Raw genomic sequence first — 20,593 nt, 5'->3', positions numbered from 1 at the left:
ACTGGCATTGCCTTCTTGGATCCTACTAGGCACCATTTATTAGTGGGCGCACTTCAGTGTTTAACCAACATTAGACCTAATCTTGCATGTGCAGTTAATCTTTCAAGTTTGTTTCTTCACATGCCAACTGATAATCATTTTCAACATGCGAAACATATTTTGAGACATGCTAAGGGAATTATGACATACGCACTCACCTTTCAGCGCCTCGCAATATGGCCATCTTGGGTAACTCTGATGCAGATTGGGCCCGTTTTTTTAGATTAGACAGTCCACGTATGGCTATTTCATTTCGTTAGGTGGTGACCTTGTCTGAGTACCAAGTGATCGATGTCGAAAGCTCAAACCAAAACATTTATAAAATTACCTTTACTAGTAAGGGCAAGTAAGGTGCTGAACCCACAGGAAATCTATGGAAAATGCAAGTCAAATTCATCATTCACTAATTAATTGCTTATACCAAGACGGACAGATGATGTCAAGCAGTTTAATTTGTTTGATGAAAACACGATTACTTTTAGTTGTACAATAATATAAGAAAGAGTGACTACACTTCAGGTTCGGGTTATGCAGCAAATTAAACAACTATGAATCCTATCAATTAGATAATCACTAATCACATAGACATGATTTGTCAATTAAGATTGATAAATGATTACCAAACAAAACAGTTTGGTCGTGTTGATTCAGATAACCTAATCCGATAAATTGACACAACTGAACTTAGTCTACTTAATTACCAATTTGTTAATATAAAGCTCAACATCAAGCAATGACTAATGGCAAAGGTTCAATAACTATAAAAACTTGTTGATGAACACAATCAAATAGTTGATGATTAACGTGAATCCCATAATAACAACTGTTTAAGCAATCAAAACAAACATAAAGTTAGATTTAAGCAAATAACCAATCAAACTCCAATCCAATTCTAGACAAGAAACGTGGATACACTCAGTTTAAGCACAAACCAAACACCTAAAATGGTCACGGGTGCTTTTAGCCTTGCCTCTACGTGATGAACAACTCAATTGTATGTTGAACGGATGAGTATTTTCACTCTATGCTTGGTCTTGGTCCACCACTATTTCCCACAGAGGGGCTTGGAGATAACACATGATCATTGTATATCTTGTTTCTATTATTTTCCTTGTATTAGTATAAATATATTTTTTCTTTGCCATAATCGAATAGAGAGAATTTCCTTTATCACAAACTGACGTGTCAATTTGCTAGGCTTAAATGCTTAATCTCTACCATTCTTATATAGAAGTCACAAAACCACAACTTTTAATTTCGAAATCGTAATAAAAAGACTCTTCAAACTCCTTAGAACACAACACCTCATTATTGGGTGCAAGAGTTTTCAATCGTATGCATTCTCAACTATACATAACTATTTACATTTTCTAGGAGAACCCAAGACTTTAACCACATTATGAAAACAACGCTATTCTAAACTTGAAGATCAACTCTACCTCCCCTCAAGTATTCTCGTAATGTGCAATGGCCATGTTGGTTTACACTCACAGTACTAAATGAAGTCGACTTGTCTTCAACATCAAGAATTGCAAGACTCATGTGAGATTCTGCATTTGACTTTGGATAAACCTCATCATCGTCATCATCCTCGTTATTGCATGACACTTTCGTATCATCTTGATTCTCCCGCTCATCCAAAGCGCGCTCCCCTTTTAGTATTCTTATAACCTAAACAGACAATGTGAAAAAATAAAAATAAATACGAGTCGACTAATCTCCTAAAACAAAAGGTTTAAATGTTAGGGGTGGTTTAATCTATTTTGAGGGGTAAATAGAAATTATGGGATGTTTGGGATTGCTTTTAGAAAATTATTTGAAAAAAGCTAATAAGTCAATAAGATGTTTGGGTTTGACAAAAGTTTTTTTCGTTTTAGACTTTTGGTATGGGTTAAAAAATTGTTTTTGAGAAGCCAAAATCCTGACGTTTTCTCCTGCTTTTGGCTTTGAAGATACCAAATTACAAATCTATTCACCCTTCCCTTTGCATTCATTACTCACCAACCTGCTTTTTATAATTTTCTTTGTCATTTTACCTTAATAAAGCTAAGCAAACAAATTTAAAAAACAACTTATTGACTTATTGTTATTTTTCACTACAAAAGCTAATTTAAACACTTTTTAAAAAGTCTTAAGTCAATAAACACTTTTGAAAGAAAAAAAAACACTTTTGTAGTTAAATAAGTAATTCCAAACACGCTCGCAATATTAGTTTATTTTAATAAAAAGAATTTAACCAACAACTCTCCTACTTTGTCCCAACTGAAAGTAAAAAATTTGTAATTTGCATTGGTTAAAATGTAATATATATAATTAAAAAAATAATTAAAACAATGTTTACAACATAAATTAAATAACAAAAGGTTAACAAAATATGTGGTTGACCTACTAGAGAGAGTTGAGATTTAGGGAAAAACTAAAAGTAACATGAGGAGGAGTTGTAAAATTTTGAGCTTAAAGTCATAGTTTTACTCATGCAGACCACAAGGGGCCAAAGGTAACAAAATGGACCGGTAAGATTGGGTCGGGCGTATTTGGATGACCGGCTATAGATTGGTTAGAATTTTACAGTTGAAGAGGTATGTACCCGCCTCAACACCGAGCAAGGCGGGTCAACCCACAAGATAAAGACATTATGAAGGCACAAAGCCAAAACCTATGCGCATGGCGCATACAAAACATGCTCAGGCATCATATGCCCAGGCACACATATGCTCGCGCATCACATCAGCGCGCGGCGCATATCACATGCTCGTGCATATCACATCTGCCTAGGCACACATATGCTCGCGCATCACATATGCGCGCAGCGCATCAGCGCGCGGCGCATATCACATGCTCGTGCATATCACATCTGCGCATGAAATATCTGCGCGTGAGAATAAAGAGAAGACCTCGCGCATCCTCAGGGTGGGCGCATATCATACGTGCACATAATCAACCTCGTCCTTATCCAAATCAGGATTATGGCAACCTTGATTGTGCACATCAGACAACCTTCCAGAAGGCATCTTTTTAAGAAGAAAGAATATGCTGATGTTGACAGCTGCCAAATGAAAGGTCGACAACTCAGCATGACACATGTGTTACCACATGATTACAACCAACGAGAAAGCGCCAGGTGTCCCAGAGGACACGTGGCGCAGTGCGATTGGAGGAGGCCAACGAGGTTGAGCCCAATCAGTGGAAATCCTAGCATTATAAATACAGCATCAACTCCACTTTGATGACACATTGATACTCAATCATTGACAGTTACAGGCAGTGATATTCATATTCAATCATATTGAATTACATGGACTCACAGTCAGTTACATACAAACACAGTCTCATAATCAGAGGGTATTCAGCTATTCAGCAATACCCTTGAGATTCCCTTACACACATTATCATCTTCTCCACAATATACTGATTCTCACGCCGGAGGGTTACCCCAAAGAGGACCCCTCTGTCCCTTTCTGAGGGGTAAGTAACGGCGCTGTTCATTTTGTAGGTGGAAGAACACAGATCCAGAAGAACCATCGGTGAAATAGTATAATCACACCCGAGGAAAGTAGATCTGCTACCAGCGAGTAGATCCACGTTTCTTCATTGGCGCCATCCACTGTTACAAACGGCAATCAGATCTCATCAGATCTATAAAAAAAAAAAAATCAATCACCATGGTTTCTGGAGTTCGTAACGTTGATCAAGCTCTGGAGGATATTGAACGTGAGGGTGTTAACGACGGACAGCAGGTTCTGAGGGTTCCGCGTGATTCTACGCGTACCACCAGCAACCGTCCCTTCGTCACAACCCCTCACGGCCAGACTGAAACTCCTCCAGACGATCTCACGTTACAAAATATGGCCGGCGCGAAACTGAAAGGACCAATGGGTCCAGAAGAAGAAACAAATGATCCAAATGAATGGCTCATAAACGAGCAGCGGCGTCTGATGGAAAAGTACAATGAAATGGTCAAGCAGAAGAAGCTAGCCGACCAAACACAAAGGCAAGCTTTTGATAAGCAGACTACAAAAAGGCCGCGCGCGCCGGAAGAAGGACATTCTGTTCACACTGCACACACTGAGTTCAGTGATGAAGAAGTGCATAGCATGAGGAAGACACGGGATACTCATGCAGGAGGCTCACAGCTCCGCGCGCCTGTGAACATGGCGCCTGGAGCCAGAGCAGATCTGGATCTGCACATGCCGTACAGCCCACCGGTCAGAGGGCAAGTGGACGTAACCACGCCCTACAGACCAGCCATCCTGGTAAAACACTCAAAGTTTACTGCGCGCATCGCGCAGGCTCCCATCCAGCACAAGACCAAGATGCCAAGTGGTCTGGGCAAATATGATGGCACAACAGATCCAGATGACTTTTTGCAAGGTTTCTATAACACGGGAAACCTAGAGAGCTGACGATGCCAACATGGTGTCATATGTTTGCTCGCTGCCTCACGGGCGCAGCGCGGGTATGGTTCGAGAGCTTGCCGACAGGGCAAATTGATGGGTTCGAGGAACTATTAGAAAAGTTCCAAGCCCACTTCGTACAGCAGCGCAGGCACACGCGCGATCCTGATGACATCATGCACTGCATACGCAGGAATGATGAAACGATTGAAGATTACATCACTCGTTTCAATCAGGAATCCCTGGCAATCGGGGGTATAACTGAGCAGCTCCTGCGCGTCGCCTTTATACAAGGCGCGCGCAGTGATCAACTCCGCCGGGCTCTCGTAAGCAAAGATGGTATGCCCACCACGTGGGCCAAGTTAATGGAGGCATCGCGAGTTTTCGCGAGAAATGAGAAACAGATTGCCCAAGATAGGGCAAGAGAAAGAGCGCATCAGGCTGAATCACCGCGCAGCAAAGAGAAGAGGGCCAAACAGAACTCTGTATGGTCCAGGTTGCAGCCAACAAGTTTTTCTTCCGCGGAAAAACAAGCGCTACCAAGCTCACCCCAGCCCCAAAAAGAAGTTCGTAATCGCGGGGAGGGTGACAAGAGGGAGGGCGGCAGAGATCCTAGCAGACCTCTGCCAAGAATATGGACACCCCTCACTAAAACACCTTCACAGGTGTTAAGTACTGAGAATGTCCAATTCAAGCCCCCCAAGCAGCTACACTACAAGGGACCGCAAAACAGTGGCAAATATTGTGAATTTCACAGGTCCCCGGGCCACAACACCGACGCATGCCATCATTTAAAGGATGCGATCGAGAAGGATGTAAAATCAGGCAGGCTGGCTCACTTGGTGAAAAACCAAAGAATAGAAGACGAGCAACCGGAAGGAGCCTCTGCCAGTAAGAAATACAAAAGAATCTGTGTGGCTGAGGGGGGACGACAAGGGCAGACGTCAAAAAAGAGAAGCGCGCAAATCCACGGGGATTGGCGCGAGCAGCAAGTCATCTTCCCAAGAATCAGGGGAGGCCCTTCGATAAGCAGTCCTCTCGTCATTACCACACACATTGCTCATTACGAAGTGTCAAAAGTCCTGGTGGACACTGGAAGCGAATCTGACATTATGTATGAGCAATGTTTCAGAAAGTTAGACCCGGCAGACCAAGCGCGGCTCGAAATTGTGAACGCACCAATCTGTGGTGTTTCAAATGAAATCATCCATCCCCTAGGCCAGATTCAGTTTGAACTAACTATGGGGGATGATGAGCTCAAGCGAGCAGAAGTTGTCAACTTCTTGGTCTTGCCCACCACGTCATGCCACAATATGATCCTGGGTAGGGGAACGATTGCCCAATTTAATGCTGTACCGTCGCCAGCGCACGGCGCATTGGGGTTCCCTACACCAACAGGCGTAACATTTGTTTACCGCGATCATTTGTGCGCAGTGACAAGTACGCCGCGGGAAGGGAGAATGAAACTTCCAATGGCGGACAATGCGCCAGAGAAGTGGATTTTAAACCCAAAATTCCCCGAGCAAACGGTCACAATTGGCGCTACCATTTCAGACGAAACGAGATTGAGAATGAAAAGGTTGCTCACAAAATACACGTCGGTTTTCGCGTGGCAACACTCCGATAAGACGGGGGTCCCGCGAGACTTGGCGCAACATTCTCTTAACACGTTCAAGTCGGTAGAGCCAATTGCTCAGAAAAAGAGAATCATGGGGGATGAAAAGGCGAAGGCCATGAATGAGCAAGTGGAGGACCTGTTGCGCGCAAACATCATCCGCCCGATCCGATACCAGACGTGGGTAGCCAATCCTGTGATGGTAAAGAAAAGCAACGGGTCATGGAGGATGTGCATTGACTTCAAGGACCTCAACAAAGCATGTCCGAAAGACTGTTACCCCCTCCCAAACATCGACGCAAAGGTGGACTCCGTGGCGCCATTCAAGCTCAAATGTTTCCTGGATGCCTACAAAGGCTATCACCAGATTCAAATGGCACCACAGGACGAAGACAAGACTGCCTTCAGAACCGACAAGGGTGTTTTTTGTTACACAAAAATGCCCTTTGGTTTAAAGAATGCAGGCGCAACCTATCAGAGACTTATGGATTCGGTTTTCAGTGAACAAATCGGAAGAAATCTAGAAGTCTACGTTGATGATTTGGTGATCAAGAGCAGGGAGGAGAGACAAATGCTCAAAGACATCGAGGAAACTCTTCAGCGCCTAACGGAAGTTAACATGAAGCTCAACCCGAGCAAATGTACTTTTGGCGCGGAAGAGGGGAAATTTCTTGGTGTAATGGTCACTAAGGATGGTTTCAAGGTGAACCCTGAAAAGGTGGAAGCCATCCTTGACATGCCTTCACCATCCACCATGAAAGAGGTTCAGAAGCTGAATGGTAGACTGGTGTCAATCAACAGGTTCCTAGCGAACCACGCCAGCAAATCTACTCCATTCGTTAACACTTTGAGGAACTGCTTGAAGAAGAGCCAATTCAAGTGGACGCCTGAGGCTGAGCAAGCTTTCACTGAGATAAAAGAATGTCTCATAAAGCTGCCCGCGCTCACAGCTCCACTTCCTGGCGAAACCCTTACATTGTACTTGTCAGCTGGAGATCGCGCCATCGGCGCGGTATTATTGGTGGATCGCAAGGGGATCCAAACGCCAATATACTATGTGAGTCAGGTGCTCACAGACCCTGAGACGTGCTATTCCATCATGGAAAAGTTAGTTTTGTCATTAACATACGCGTCGCGCAAGCTCCATAGATACTTCAATGGTCATCCTATTGAAGTTCTGACTGGTTACAACATCCAGCAAGTCTTGCGACGTCCTGCGCTATCCGGAAGGCTAACAAAGTGGGCGCTGGAATTAGGTGAACACACGATCACCTATAAGCCCCGTCCAGCAATAAAGGGTCAAGTTTTAGCGGATTTCATCACGGAAATCCCAGAGGGAAAGATTGAAGAAGCTCAGCGCGAGGTAGACCCTCCGCGAGCAAATGATGAAGAAGATGTTTGGAGGCTATTCACTGATGGAGCCTCCAACAGCGAAGGGTCCGGCGCAGGCCTCAAACTGGTGGACCCTGATAATCATGAATATACTTATGCTATTAGGTTGGACTTCAAGAGTACCAACAATGAGGCTGAGTATGAAGCCCTGCTGGCTGGACTGCGCATTGCGCGCAAGTTTGGAGTTAAAAGGCTAGAGGCACATGTTGATTCTTACTTGGTAGCTGCTCAGGTCAACGGCCTATATGACGCCAAGGAGAACACAATGCCTCTATATCTAGAGCAGGCAAAAAAGCTTGTTGAGCAGTTTGACTTCTTCAGAATCATACACATCTCGCGCAGCGAAAACAAGTCCGCTGACGCGTTGAGTAAAATGGCGTCAACTAATTTTGATCACTTTGGCAAAGATGTCAGGGTGGAAGTAATGAGCAGCCCGTCAGTGCAAACGCAATCGGTCCTTGTAATTCATACAACCCCTTCATCCTGGATAACTCCAATAATGGAATTCCTGAAGGAGGGGAAGTTACCGGACGATCGCGCGAATGCGAGGAGGATAAGACACAAGGCGCAGAACTATGAACTACTTGAGGGTACATTATATCGACGCTCTTATCTTGGACCGCTCATGAAATGCCTGGATGCTGAAGACGCAAGCTATGTGATTAGGGAGATTCACGAAGGAATCTGCGGAATACACGCTGGCCCGCGCATGGTGGTTACCAAGGCAATGAGCGCAGGCTACTATTGGCCAGGCATGTACTTGGATGCGCTAAAAGAAATCCAAAAATGCAAGGCATGTCAGAGCCACGCGCCAAACACCATGCGGCCAAAGAACAACTTGGTTCCAGTGACCTCCGCATGGCCTTTCCATAAATGGGCCATTGATATTGTGGGGCCCCTGCCGCAAGCGCAAGGGCGAGTGAAATTTTTGGTAGTGGCAGTAGACTATTTCACAAAATGGGTTGAAGCCAAGCCACTAGCAAAAATCACAGCTGAGGCGATGAAGCAATTTATCTGGAGCCACATCATTTGCCGTTTTGGCCTTCCTATGGAAATTGTGAGCGACAATGGCAAACAATTCACTGACAGGAAGATATCCAGCTGGCTCAAAGAATTGCACATCAACCAAATCTTCACTTCGGTCTACCACCCTCAGGGGAATGGCCAAGTGAAGCGCGCGAATCAAAGTTTGTTAAATGGGCTGAAGAAAAGGTTGGAGGGAGAATCCCATTCTTGGGTCGAAGAGTTACCTAATGTCCTGTGGGCGCACAGGACATTAAGCAAAACTAGCAATGGCGAATCCCCGTTCAGCCTAACCTATGGGACAGAGGGTATGATCCCAGCAGAAATTGGATGCCCATCCCATAGGGTACTCATGATGAGCAAGACTGATAACGAGCGCGAAAGAAGATTGGACCTCAACTTGCTTGAAGGGCGCAGAGAAGCGGCTATCATCAATGAAGCCAAATACAAAAAAAAGCTGGAAAAATATTATAATCAGCGCGTTAAAGAATGCCACTTCAAGAAAAATGATTTTGTCCTTCGAAACAATGAAGCTAGCCGCGCGATACCCCCAGGAAAAATGTCTCCCAATTGGGAGGGACCTTATCAAATTTCAGAAGATTTGGGGAAAGGCGCGTACACTTTAAAAGATTTGAATGGAAAAAAGATACCGCGCGCGTGGAATGCGGCACAGCTTAGAAAATGCTTCATGTAAAAATTCAAATATGTAATCAAGGCTTTTAAGCCATCATGAATGATGATTCGCACAATCTTTCAATATTTGTTCTATTACCAAAGCATACATGTTTCACACTTCCTTTATTAATTTGGAGCAATATGACAACACTATATTGACTTCAAAACAAAATAAAACGAAGTAAAACATACATGCGCGAGCCTTAGCTCAAACGCGTTAACGAGTCTTAACTCTAAAACGTCAGGGCCTTAGCCCAAACCTACGAGCCTTAGCTCAAACACGTTAATGAGTCTTAACTCTAAAACGTCAGGGCCTTAGCCCAAAACAAAGAGCCTTAGCTCAAAACACTCACAAACATCCATCTTACATCCCGCGCAGCCTGATCATAAAAATCCTTAAACACAACTAAGGCAAAGTACATGCCATATCATAGTTGTTAAGGTCTCAGGTCGAGGTCGCGCTCGGAATCATAGTGGGTATTTGAGTAACACATGCTGACATGTAATGGCTAAAACTCATACTTCCATATAAAAACCGCGCGACAACGACGCGCGAAAAAGGAATTGTGAAAAGTTATCGCGCATGTCAGCATAAACAAGATACTGCGAAACCACTTACAAAATAGGACTATGGTTAAGTGAATAATTTCCTTACAACCTTGTTCTTATTTTAACGTGCAAGCATATCTTATATCTATACAAGCAAACATGAAGAGATGATTGGAAATGCGCAAGATGTAAAAAAGAGAAAACAAGTTTCATTCCATAGCATTGAAATTTACAAGTATGATGAGTTACAAATTACAAGTATAAAAAAAAAATTTATGAAATTTCATGAAGGGCTTCTCAAGTCTCCACGTCGACGTCAGCCACTTCATCACCCTCATCATCTCCCGCAGCATCTGGCGCGGCCTGCTCCTCATCTCCGAACTGACCATAGTCAAGTTCTTCCTCCTCATTGGAGTCTTCTATCACGACGGTGTCAGGAGCAGGTTCTTTCGCAGCGCCAGAGCCGCTGGCAGGGGCAACATCCCCCGCGCCACCATCATCGCTACCAGCCCTCTCGCATTCATCGAGCAACTTCTTTAGCGCGCCGAGGTCGGGCTGGTCAGCAAGCGCAGCTATCTGCAAATCATTAGAAAAGTATTTAGTACAAAACACTTGGAAAAATTAGTCAACTAAACCCCATTAAGGTCAAGGTACCTGCATAAGGATGGGGATGGGAGTATTCATATACTTTTCCCCCACCGCGGCCATGTCCGCGCAGGCCGCGTCGCTCTTGTAAGGGTACTCGGATGGGTTCTTCTTCAGCATGCCATATTCATACCCATCCGTAAACCCTTCAGCTCGGCCCACCAAGCGCGCGGCGGCATTGCAGTCCATCACAAGGGCCTGAAACTCGGCGGAATATTTCATCGCCAAAGCGCAGCGAGTCATGCCCTGTGACACCAGCCATTGGCGATCCTGCGCGAGGCCAGCAACAAACGTCTCGAGGACAGGAACCTGGGAGTTTAATAACTCAACAGTTTCTTTAGTCTTTTTTAGCTCCTCCTTATCAGACGCTGCTGCCGCCAAAATTTTTTCTTTCTCCGCCTGCGCAGCACCAAGTGCTTCCTGGCTGGACGCCGCCGTCGCCAAGGCCTCATCTCTATCGGCCTGCGCGGCCGCCAACTCCCTCTTCAGGCGCGCAACCTCGCTCTCCAGTGATGATTTCTCAGTGATACTCTGGACGATAGCTTGGTCACGCGCCTCAGCCTGCTGTTCCAAGACACGCACTCTACGCGCGTACTTGGCAACTTCGGCCTCCGCCACCTGCTGCTTCTCCCGCGCAGCTTGGAGCTCATGCCCGCGCTTAATATAGGCGGTGTTGGCACTTGCTCGGTTTTCGCTGAGCTCCGCCTGGAGTTTCTCAGCTCGTGCGCGAGCATCAGAAAGGTTCTAGGCAGCCACATTAGCCTCTTGCTGGGCTGCCACAAGAGCATCGCGTACTTTAATATAATCGCGATGAAGCTCTTGGGAGGCAGCAAAGAAAGCTGACCCAGCGAAAATGTGATCGTTGAGCAAGTCAGCGCGGGTGCGCTCCTCCTGATACCTCCTTTCAGTAGGAGGCACGGCATGAGCCCAGAAGTCCTCGCATACGCCCATGGATTGGAAGGAACTGTCTTCATTAATATTCCATCTCGGGCGATAAACGTGGTCACCTTCCTACAAAACACAAGAAATGTTCTAAGTCATAAACATACTTATATGGAGGTACGCGCAGCGGAGCAACGAATTAAAACATACCTGCGGGGATGAAGCAGAAAAGTCAGCGCCAGCCCCACCAGAAGTATGCGCTGCGAAGACTTGTGGCATCGCAGGGCTGGCGCGGTCTCCCAAGGAGTCCTCAGCTTGAGCCCCCTCATCCTCCTCTTCTTCTTGAATAGGCCTCTTCTCCTGCGACCTGGGGGGCTCCAAACCAGCCTCGCGGAGAGGGCTGCGCGTAGGAGGAGGCGAGGGAGGTCTCGACGCCGCCGGTTCGGCGCGCAATACGGCTTCCTGCTCTTTTGTAACCCCAATAAGGGGAGAATCAGCACTAGCAGGAGCAGGACCAGAACCAGCGGCGCCGCCAACGGCGCCAGGAGTGTCACCGGCAACTTGTACGCCAGCTACAACTCCTATGAACAAATCAACAAGGAAAAATGGTTTATGACTGAATCCAAAAGAAAAAAATCAGAAGACAAATGTGCAAAACATACCTTGGCGCAATTCTGTTCGCGCGGCGAACATCGCCATAAAGTTCATTCTACCCTTTTCAGAGGGTAGAACAGGGGACTCCGAAGCAGCCCCCGGCGCAGCCTCAGCACCTTGTGGCGCCTGCGGCTGATCTGCTACAGTCGCCGGTTCTGCAAACAGTCAAAGGAGCAAAGGTTTAATAACAATTCAACCAGATGAAGACAAGCAAAATATACCTGTTGCAGGCGCGGCACTGCTTCTCTCTTCAGCCGCGCGAACGGAGGAGGTGACGCCACCATACCTCAAGTGGACAGGAGGTCTGCCCACTCTCACAGGCAGGGAAGCTAAAGAAACCTTGGTGGTAAACACCTGGGTTTCCTTAGGTCCCTTCGTTTGAGCATGGGGATGAGCGACAGGGGTGTCATCTTTCTTCTGTTTCTTACTGGCCCCTGCGCCAGATTTCCCCTTAGCTTTGCGCTTTAATAGGGGCGCCTCCTCTTCCTCCTCCTCCTCTTCCGCGAGCTCCAGCTCCTAGTTTTCAAGCGCATCTGCAAAAACAACCAACAGAACAAAAAATAAACTTGGGTATTCTAAAGGAATGAGCATAAGTGCGAAGGCTTACCAGGCGCGTCACTGTCAAAGTCAAATTCCAGATCCACTGGGATGAACATGTCATCGAAGCGATCTGGGAAACCAACCTCCCCAGCGCCAAGCGCGACGGAGCCACCCTCCACTTGATCATCATAAGCGGCAAGGACATAATCCTTGGTGACTGCGCAAAAACAAGTCAAGTGATATCAGCAAAAGAATTATGTTCACACAGAAAAAATAAATAAAGCAATGAAATAAACTTACACAACCCGTCGACTTGGATAACGGGCTCAAGCGCGCTGTCGGCTCATAGCTTACTCATGCCGACCCCCACCAGCGCCTCCTCGCAAATTTTCTTCGCGGGGGATGGTTCGGCGGTCAGTTTCTTAACCCAGGCGCCAGTTGGGTTCTTGAGGACACCCTCATCCGCAGGCGCAGAAGAGATAGAGCGCATGGTCATATGGATGGGGATCACACCAGCCCTTATGTAAAAGAACCTCTCAGACCAGTCATGAAGGCTCTTGAATGAAACAGTGGAGCACTTCACCTTCTGACTGCGAGGAATAAAAGAGATCCAATTGTCTTGGATCTTGGGCTTGTAAAAATACTGAAAGCGCCGAGGAGTGGGTTCCTCGCGCTGGGATTTGCACATGAACTCAAAGTGAGTCACGCGCACCAGTCCAAACGGATGGACTTGGGATATATGAATCCCATAGAACTTCAGCAGTGCACCCACAAACCTTGTTATCGGGAGACGAAGGTTGCAGTGGGTGAAAAAGTGGCTATATAGGGATATATAGCCGGCAGGCGGGTCCGCCGCCGTTTGCCCGGACCTAGGCAACATGCAGCCAAACAGGGTGGGAAAGCCCTGAGAGGCGATGAGGTTGTCGAGATCGGCCTACTTCAATTTGCAGAGGATTTCATTCCACCTTTTGGTGGCCTTGGTCCTCCCTACTTCCTCCGATGTGGTCTCAACAACCCTCTTCCCCTTCCCCTTTTGCTTCAATGTCGACATCACCACAGACTTCACACGGCGTCTTCGAGAGGCAACAGAGGTGATTGAGGGGCTAGACGAGTCTGAACTATCAGACATACAACTGCAGCAGCAGATAATCGAAAAATCGAAAAGATGAATACACTCAAATCAGAATGTGAAAGGCAGAAAATCGAAAATTTGAAACAATGAAGATGAAGATAAAAATTTCCTAAGGGGCTGCTTTTATAGGCCCAGAAGAGAGAAAAGTGGTAACTGATGGGATTTCACGCGCCCCCACTCGCAGGTGTAAGCCAACGAGGGCGCGGCACGTGTCCCTAACACTGTTGAGGGGACATAAAAATGTAACCGACCTGCCACGGAACAGAGACGCGCCCCCACTGTCAGGTGCTAACCAATGCGAGCGCGACACGTGTTCAAGACAGCTGTGTGAGGGGACATGAAAGGCAACTGTAGCACCTCGAGCACACGAAACGTCTGACACGTTTACGGCGCACGTCACCACCAACCAACCACGTGCTTGGACCCTTCGTTTCAACCAAATGGATAGAACTTCTCGCAATCATGGAAAAAAACCAGGAAAACGACAAAACCCCATTAAAAGACAAAAATCAGTAAGTCTAATATCCATCTTACCGCGCTCGCGCGAGATAAGACACACATTAGACTGGGGGGGCTTGAAGAGGTATGTACCCGCCTCAACACCGGGCAAGGCGGGTCAACCCACAAGATAAAGACATTATGAAGGCACAAAGCCAAAACCTATGCGCATGGCGCATACAAAACATGCTCAGGCATCATATGCCCAGGCACACATATGCTCGCGCATCACATCAGCGCGCGGCGCATATCACATGCTCGTGCATATCACATCTGCCTAGGCACACATATGCTCGCGCATCACATATGCGCGCAGCGCATCAGCGCGCGGCGCATATCACATGCTCGTGCATATCACATCTGCGCATGAAATATCTGCGCGTGAGAATAAAGAGAAGACCTCGCGCATCCTCAGGGTGGGCGCATATCATACGTGCACATAATCAACCTCGTCCTTATCCAAATCAGGATTAGGGCAACCTTGATTGTGCACATCAGACAACCTTCCAGAAGGCATCTTTTTAAGAAGAAAGAATATGCTGATGTTGACAGCTGCCAAATGAAAGGTCGACAACTCAGCATGACACATGTGTTACCACGTGATTACAACCAACGAGAAAGCGCCAGGTGTCCCAGAGGACACGTGGCGTAGTGCGATTGGAGGAGGCCAACGAGGTTGAGCCCAATCAGTGGAAATCCTAGCATTATAAATACAGCATCAACTCCACTTTGATGACACATTGATACTCAATCATTGACAGTTACAGGCAGTGATATTCATATTCAATCATATTGAATTACATGGACTCACAGTCAGTTACATACAAACACAGTCTCATAATCAGAGGGTATTCAGCTATTTAGCAATACCCTTGAGATTCCCTTACACACATTATCATCTTCTCCACAATATACTGATTCTCACGCCGGAGGGTTACCCCAAAGAGGACCCCTCTGTCCCTTTCTGAGGGGTAAGTAACGGCGCTGTTCATTTTGTAGGTGGAAGAACACAGATCCAGAAGAACCATCGGTAAAATAGTATAATCACACCCGAGGAAAGTAGATCTGCTACCAGCGAGTAGATCCACGTTTCTTCAACAGTTAATATAGTACATAATTTTTTTGAATTATATAAGTTTGAAAACACTTATATACCATATTTGACCTCTTTTATCTTTAACTAACTTTATAAGTTTGACCAATTCTACGTGTTCTAGACAAATTATTCCAAATCTGACTCCAAATTATCAAATCTACATGAAACATTAGTGGAATTTAAAGGCACGGAAAGAATTTCTTGAACCTGGCTCATGGTAGGGCGTCTTCTAGCCGAACGTGTGAGACAAAGCGTTGCTGCCCGAGCCATTCGAACCATTTGATCTTTGTGAACTTCTTTGTCCAAATCAACATCCAAAATACTTGCTAGATTACCCTTTTCTAGCTTTGGTTTTGCCTAGTACAAACATAACACGATCATAACCGAAAAGACAATTCTAAAACACGCTTTCACTGATTTACAAAATTTCAAGAACACTTTTAAGATACTTACCCACATAACCAAGCTATCTTCGCCTTTAACCGGATCGAACTGATTGGTAGTTTTCTTGTTAGTAGTTCTAGGAGAACGACCCCGAAAGAATAAACATCAATCTTTTCACTAACTTTCCCATACATAAAATACTCGGGGGCAAGGTACCCGAAAGTTCCAACTACGTCACTGTGACTCATGAATGGCGAAGTTGTGGGTCCCCATATCGCAAGCCCAAAATCTGATAGCTGCAAACATGGTTTAAGAAATGAAATCATTGGTTAGGCGGGTTAAGTAACAGATTAAAAATGGTTCGTGCTAACATGTAACTTTGGTTGGGTTAACCCATGACACTCTTTGCCAAAAACTCATTTGTTAATTGAAATAGTTACAATGTCAATATTGTTAAGAAATTTAGACCATTTCAATTAATAAACTAACGTTTAAATACAATGACACAAAATAGTAAATGACCAATATGCCCCTGATACTAACCAAATTAACACTGTTACCAGGGACCAAATTCGTGAAATTTTAAGTTTAAGGACATGATTTGTAATTTGTCCCAAATTACAGTGACCATCCATGCAATTTTACTAAAAACATATTTGACGATCTCTACCGGTTCAACCACGTCCCACATGACACGTTAACTATACATAAAGTTACTCATTTGACCTATTTGAGATAAAAACATAACCCGAACCTGTGGCTCAAAATCGTTTGAGAGAAGAATATTTGAAGACTTGATGTCGCGATGAATAACCGGCCTCGAGCATTCTTTATGCAAATAGTTCAACGCTTCAGCAACTCCAACGGCTATATTCATTCGTGTTTCCCATGACAAAACAGATTTATCCTTCGTTACACCTAACCACCAAAATGAACCAACAACATAATCAAACAGTTTTAGACAAAGCCTACTAAAAGCGCGATCATTTGGTGAATTTACACAAGATTTACCGTGTAAATTGTCTTCTAAGTTTCCTCTAGGCACGAGATCATATACCGAGATCAAGTTATCGTCCTCCACGCATACCCCTAAAAGCGGTGTGATGTTTTTGTGATCTAGCGACGTCATAATGTCTATTTCAAGGATATAATCTTTCCATGCTTGTCTTGATGACTTCCTTGTCTTGACAGCAGCTGATCTTCCATCTGGAAGTATAGCTTTATATACATGATGATAACCGCCTTTCCCAATCAAATTCTCTGCCAAGAACACAAGTTTTTGAGAATATTGAATCAAGAAACTCATCAAGTAAGAAAAAGAAATGCTAACTTTGGAACATATAAGCCACATTCAAACCGTTTCGTAAATTTTCCTGACATATGCACTAAAAATCAAGAAACAAAGTAAGATAAAAAGGGCAAACTTTAGGAAATACATGTGAATTGGATTTTAATTAGGGGTGGCAAATGTGACCCATGAGTTGAATGAGTTGTAATAATTTGTATATAATTGGTCAGAATGGGTCAAACTGAAAAAAGAAAAAAACTAACATTTTTTTTATGGAACGAGAAAAACGGGGGAAACTTTTTAGTTTTTTTTACTATTTCAGTTTTTGATTTATATTTCGAGTTATGATTTTTTAATTATTATTTTTGAATATTTTAGTGAGGGGTTTCTGAAATCTCAACCTATTTTGACGCATTTCAAAAACCCCTCATTAAAAAATTCAAAAAAAAAATAATTAAAAAATCATAACTCAAAATATAAATCAAAAACTAAAAAAGTAAAAAAACTAGAAAGTTTCCTCCCTTTTTCTCGTTCCATAAAAAAAATACTCAAGAAATGTCAACCCGTTTTGACCTATTTCAATCATTTTCTTTTTTTTAGTTTGACCCATTATATACATTTTATTATAACACATAGTTCACATTTGTCACCCCTAATTTTAATACTCCAAATTATGACCTATCGGTTGATATTAATCTGTACCAGCATTTTGAGTAATGACAGTCGTAATTTTGACCTTTTATTGTCGACACAATTCCACTCTAATAAGAAGTAACTTCGTTTGACCCTAATAAACAATTGAATGATTTTATCCCAATCAGAATGTTACGATTTGTTTTGTGTTGACGTGACATAAATGAAAGCGAGTGCGAGTTTCTTGAAAAATGCATTAAAAATCAAGAAACTCAGTAAGATGAAAAGGGCAAAATGTAAAACATATATAATCATTCCAACACAGATTTTTTGGGTTTCTTGAAACATGCACAAAAAATTAAGAAAACTTTAAGCAAGAAAACATGCTGATATTTCAAAAAGACACAAAATTATTCCCTTATCATTTTGTACGGTTTCTCGCTTCTTGAAAAATGCACTAAAAATCAAGAACACAACACACAACCGAAAAAACGAATATGGAACCCGTAATTACCTGATGCAAAGCCAGAAGTTGAGGCTTTGAGTGCATCATACCCAATCCATTCGCAACGAGACGAGTTAGCTTTAACCAAAAGGTTCAAGATTTCATGCAACTCATGCTTCTTAGGCGTGTTACTCTCATTACTTGTGTCTGTAAACATGCTGCATTCAGATCTTGAACTCTTTGGGCTAATATCACTGCTAGACGATGAATGGGTCCTAGCCGGTGGTGTTCCAGGCGCTGCAGCCCGGTTTGGCAGGTTCATGACCCACTTGACCACAGTCATTTTTCTGGCTTCCAATGCTGGTGGAGTCAACACGGTATTGGCTCGAAGTAGAGGCCAACCGGGTCGTTGATGCGCAAAGTCTTCTAGTGCAACTGAAACCGAGCTCAAAGCTTTTTTCCTCGAGTCAAACGGGCCTTGATCTTCGTCTTTCGAGTTTCGGGCCCATTCAGAACTGTCTCTGCCCATTTCAGATGCCTCTGATTCACAAAACTCTGACTGAGTGTCTTTCAATTGTGAGCTTTTGATAATGTAGAAACTTGGCCTTGGATCTCTCATTGACCCTTGAAAAGAAATTAATATCTAGATATTGAGATCTGCATTGAATGCCACATAAATAATCTGGGACATCATTAAATGAGATCCAATGGGTTATTTAATAAAACCCACAGATATTGAGATCTGGTATATAATTCCACTTTTATATCTTTGTTAATTTTTTCTATAAAATGGGTTATTTTTTGTGGAACTTTTCAGGGTTAGTCACTATCTAAAATATGGACTTCTGTGTCTAAACGGGCTTTTTGTATTGTGTACTTCAAGACACAGAAGTCAGTATCTTAAATAGCGACTAATCCAGAATAAATAAAAAAAAAAAGAATTTGAGCTCTTTGAGCAAAGTTGTTATCAACCATTTCGATAATAACCTACTTTTGCAATACATTTTGTGATTATTCGTGTTTCTTTATTATTAGCCCTACATAACATACGAGTAGAATGCACGAGATCGTAACGTGGACCAAACCATGCCTAACATGATCACAGTGGACCATACAAAATACCTGAAAGTAGGCCATTTGAAAACCTCTTGAAAACAACTTTCCCATCATGAATAGCCATTACTTCAGTTGCTAAAGGTAGTTTCTTGGCACAAAATTTGGCATTTGAAAGCCAACACCTGCAAAGCAAATAAAAAAATGTTATGAAAAGATAAATATAAAAGCTTGCATCTTGCCTTTGAACTGACACTATCTCCAAACTATTACCATGTGAAATAAAATGAGACTTTTATTTGAATTTTAAATGATGAATAAATACATTTTTTTTTAATACATATCCACATACCCAAAAGCCTTGATCTTGCTGACCCCAACAACAACAACAGCTGCAGAATTAAACTTTGCTTCTCTGACCAAAACTTTTCTAACTGAATTGCCTCTTACTATCTGCCTAGTTAGATCCACCTGAAATAACCATGTTCAAATATTAAATTTTTGTTCAAGTTTTAGTCTGCCATAACTTTTGGCGCGTATGAAAGTACGCGTCTATTGATGGATCCAGAAATTACGTTAAAAACTGAACAGATCAACACGATTAATATATTTAGCTTCAAGTTACTAACAACTGAATTTCTATAACTAATTAATGTTCATATATATTGACATATTGTATTTATTGAAATTCTACTATACACTATGTATGTTTATTAATTATATTATAAATTAATGTCAGTAATACCAATGGGTGGTGATCCATTAGCAAAGGCAAAACATTTAAACACAGATAACAAGGATTAAAAGAAATTTACGCTTAAAGAAAAACGTTAGTAATATAAATTTTGAAGTAAGATTAAAGTGAGATTTCTATTAATAAGTGTTTGAAATAAAGATAGAAATATTTATAAAAAAAATCCATTTAACCAACATAGAATTTCTGGCAAATTCCATAAACTTTTCACTTTTTATTTAGCTTGTTTTGGTGAAATTTTCATTTTTCTAAGGTAAAGAAATACCTGTTTGTGCTCACAAAGGCCTTCATAATCAACCAAATAATCATCCAACAAGCTCTCATACTTGGGTACCAAATCTGCAAAACATTTAAAAAAACAATTTAAACACGTAAAATTTAAAACAGTGTCACCAAATTCAACAACACAATACCTGAATCTCGACACACATTAATCGCAATCACACGATCACCTTCATCGGCAACTTTCACCATAGCCCAATCAAGAAGCTCCCTCCCACATTCATCAAATTGAATTCCCACCAAAACAACTTTTGTATCACCACCTTTATGACCATCATCATGATTATTAATATTAATGTTATTATCAACAGCCTCCAATGTCATTTGTATAACCTTTGAAAAAATAAAAACTTTTGTCTACAAATTCGAATTATAAAGAATTCAAAGTCCGTGAGTGTTATGCTAAATTTCAAAAGACGTTGTACTATCAAAGAAACCCCACTGCAAAAAGATAACAATTATTAAAAATATACAACCCACAAATGAAGAATTTTCAAATAAATAATTGTGGGAAAAATAATAAAAATGATTGAGAAGAAACTCAATCTTTATTCGAAATCTGCTGAAGTTGCCAATAGAAGCCACCTGCTCCAACTATCAAATATTTTATTTAAAAAATC

At 42.9% G+C, this 20,593-nt stretch overlaps 1 pseudogene across 1 annotated transcript; it reads right to left on the bottom strand.

The window, feature by feature from the left end:
• Positions 1–1,455: 1,455 nt before the first annotated feature.
• On the bottom strand, positions 1,456–20,349 carry LOC143627373 (protein kinase STUNTED-like; annotated as a pseudogene). Its single transcript, XR_013152590.1, has 10 exons — positions 20,105–20,349; positions 19,957–20,030; positions 19,290–19,408; positions 19,007–19,122; positions 17,954–18,508; positions 16,530–16,778; positions 16,273–16,436; positions 15,588–15,814; positions 15,342–15,491; positions 1,456–1,710 (listed from the first exon to the last, which is right to left on the bottom strand). The product of XR_013152590.1 is annotated as a protein kinase STUNTED-like (transcript).
• Between the last annotated feature and the right edge of the window lie 244 nt (positions 20,350–20,593).

This window comes from Bidens hawaiensis, unplaced genomic scaffold (genome assembly GCF_021521415.1).
Source record: "Bidens hawaiensis isolate Kalapana, Puna unplaced genomic scaffold, B.hawaiensis_p1.1 tig00000055_1, whole genome shotgun sequence".
Taxonomy (NCBI): domain Eukaryota; kingdom Viridiplantae; phylum Streptophyta; class Magnoliopsida; order Asterales; family Asteraceae; genus Bidens; species Bidens hawaiensis.
The sequence above is the reverse complement of the archived record's forward strand: the minus strand, read 5'-3'. Positions and strand labels throughout refer to the sequence as shown.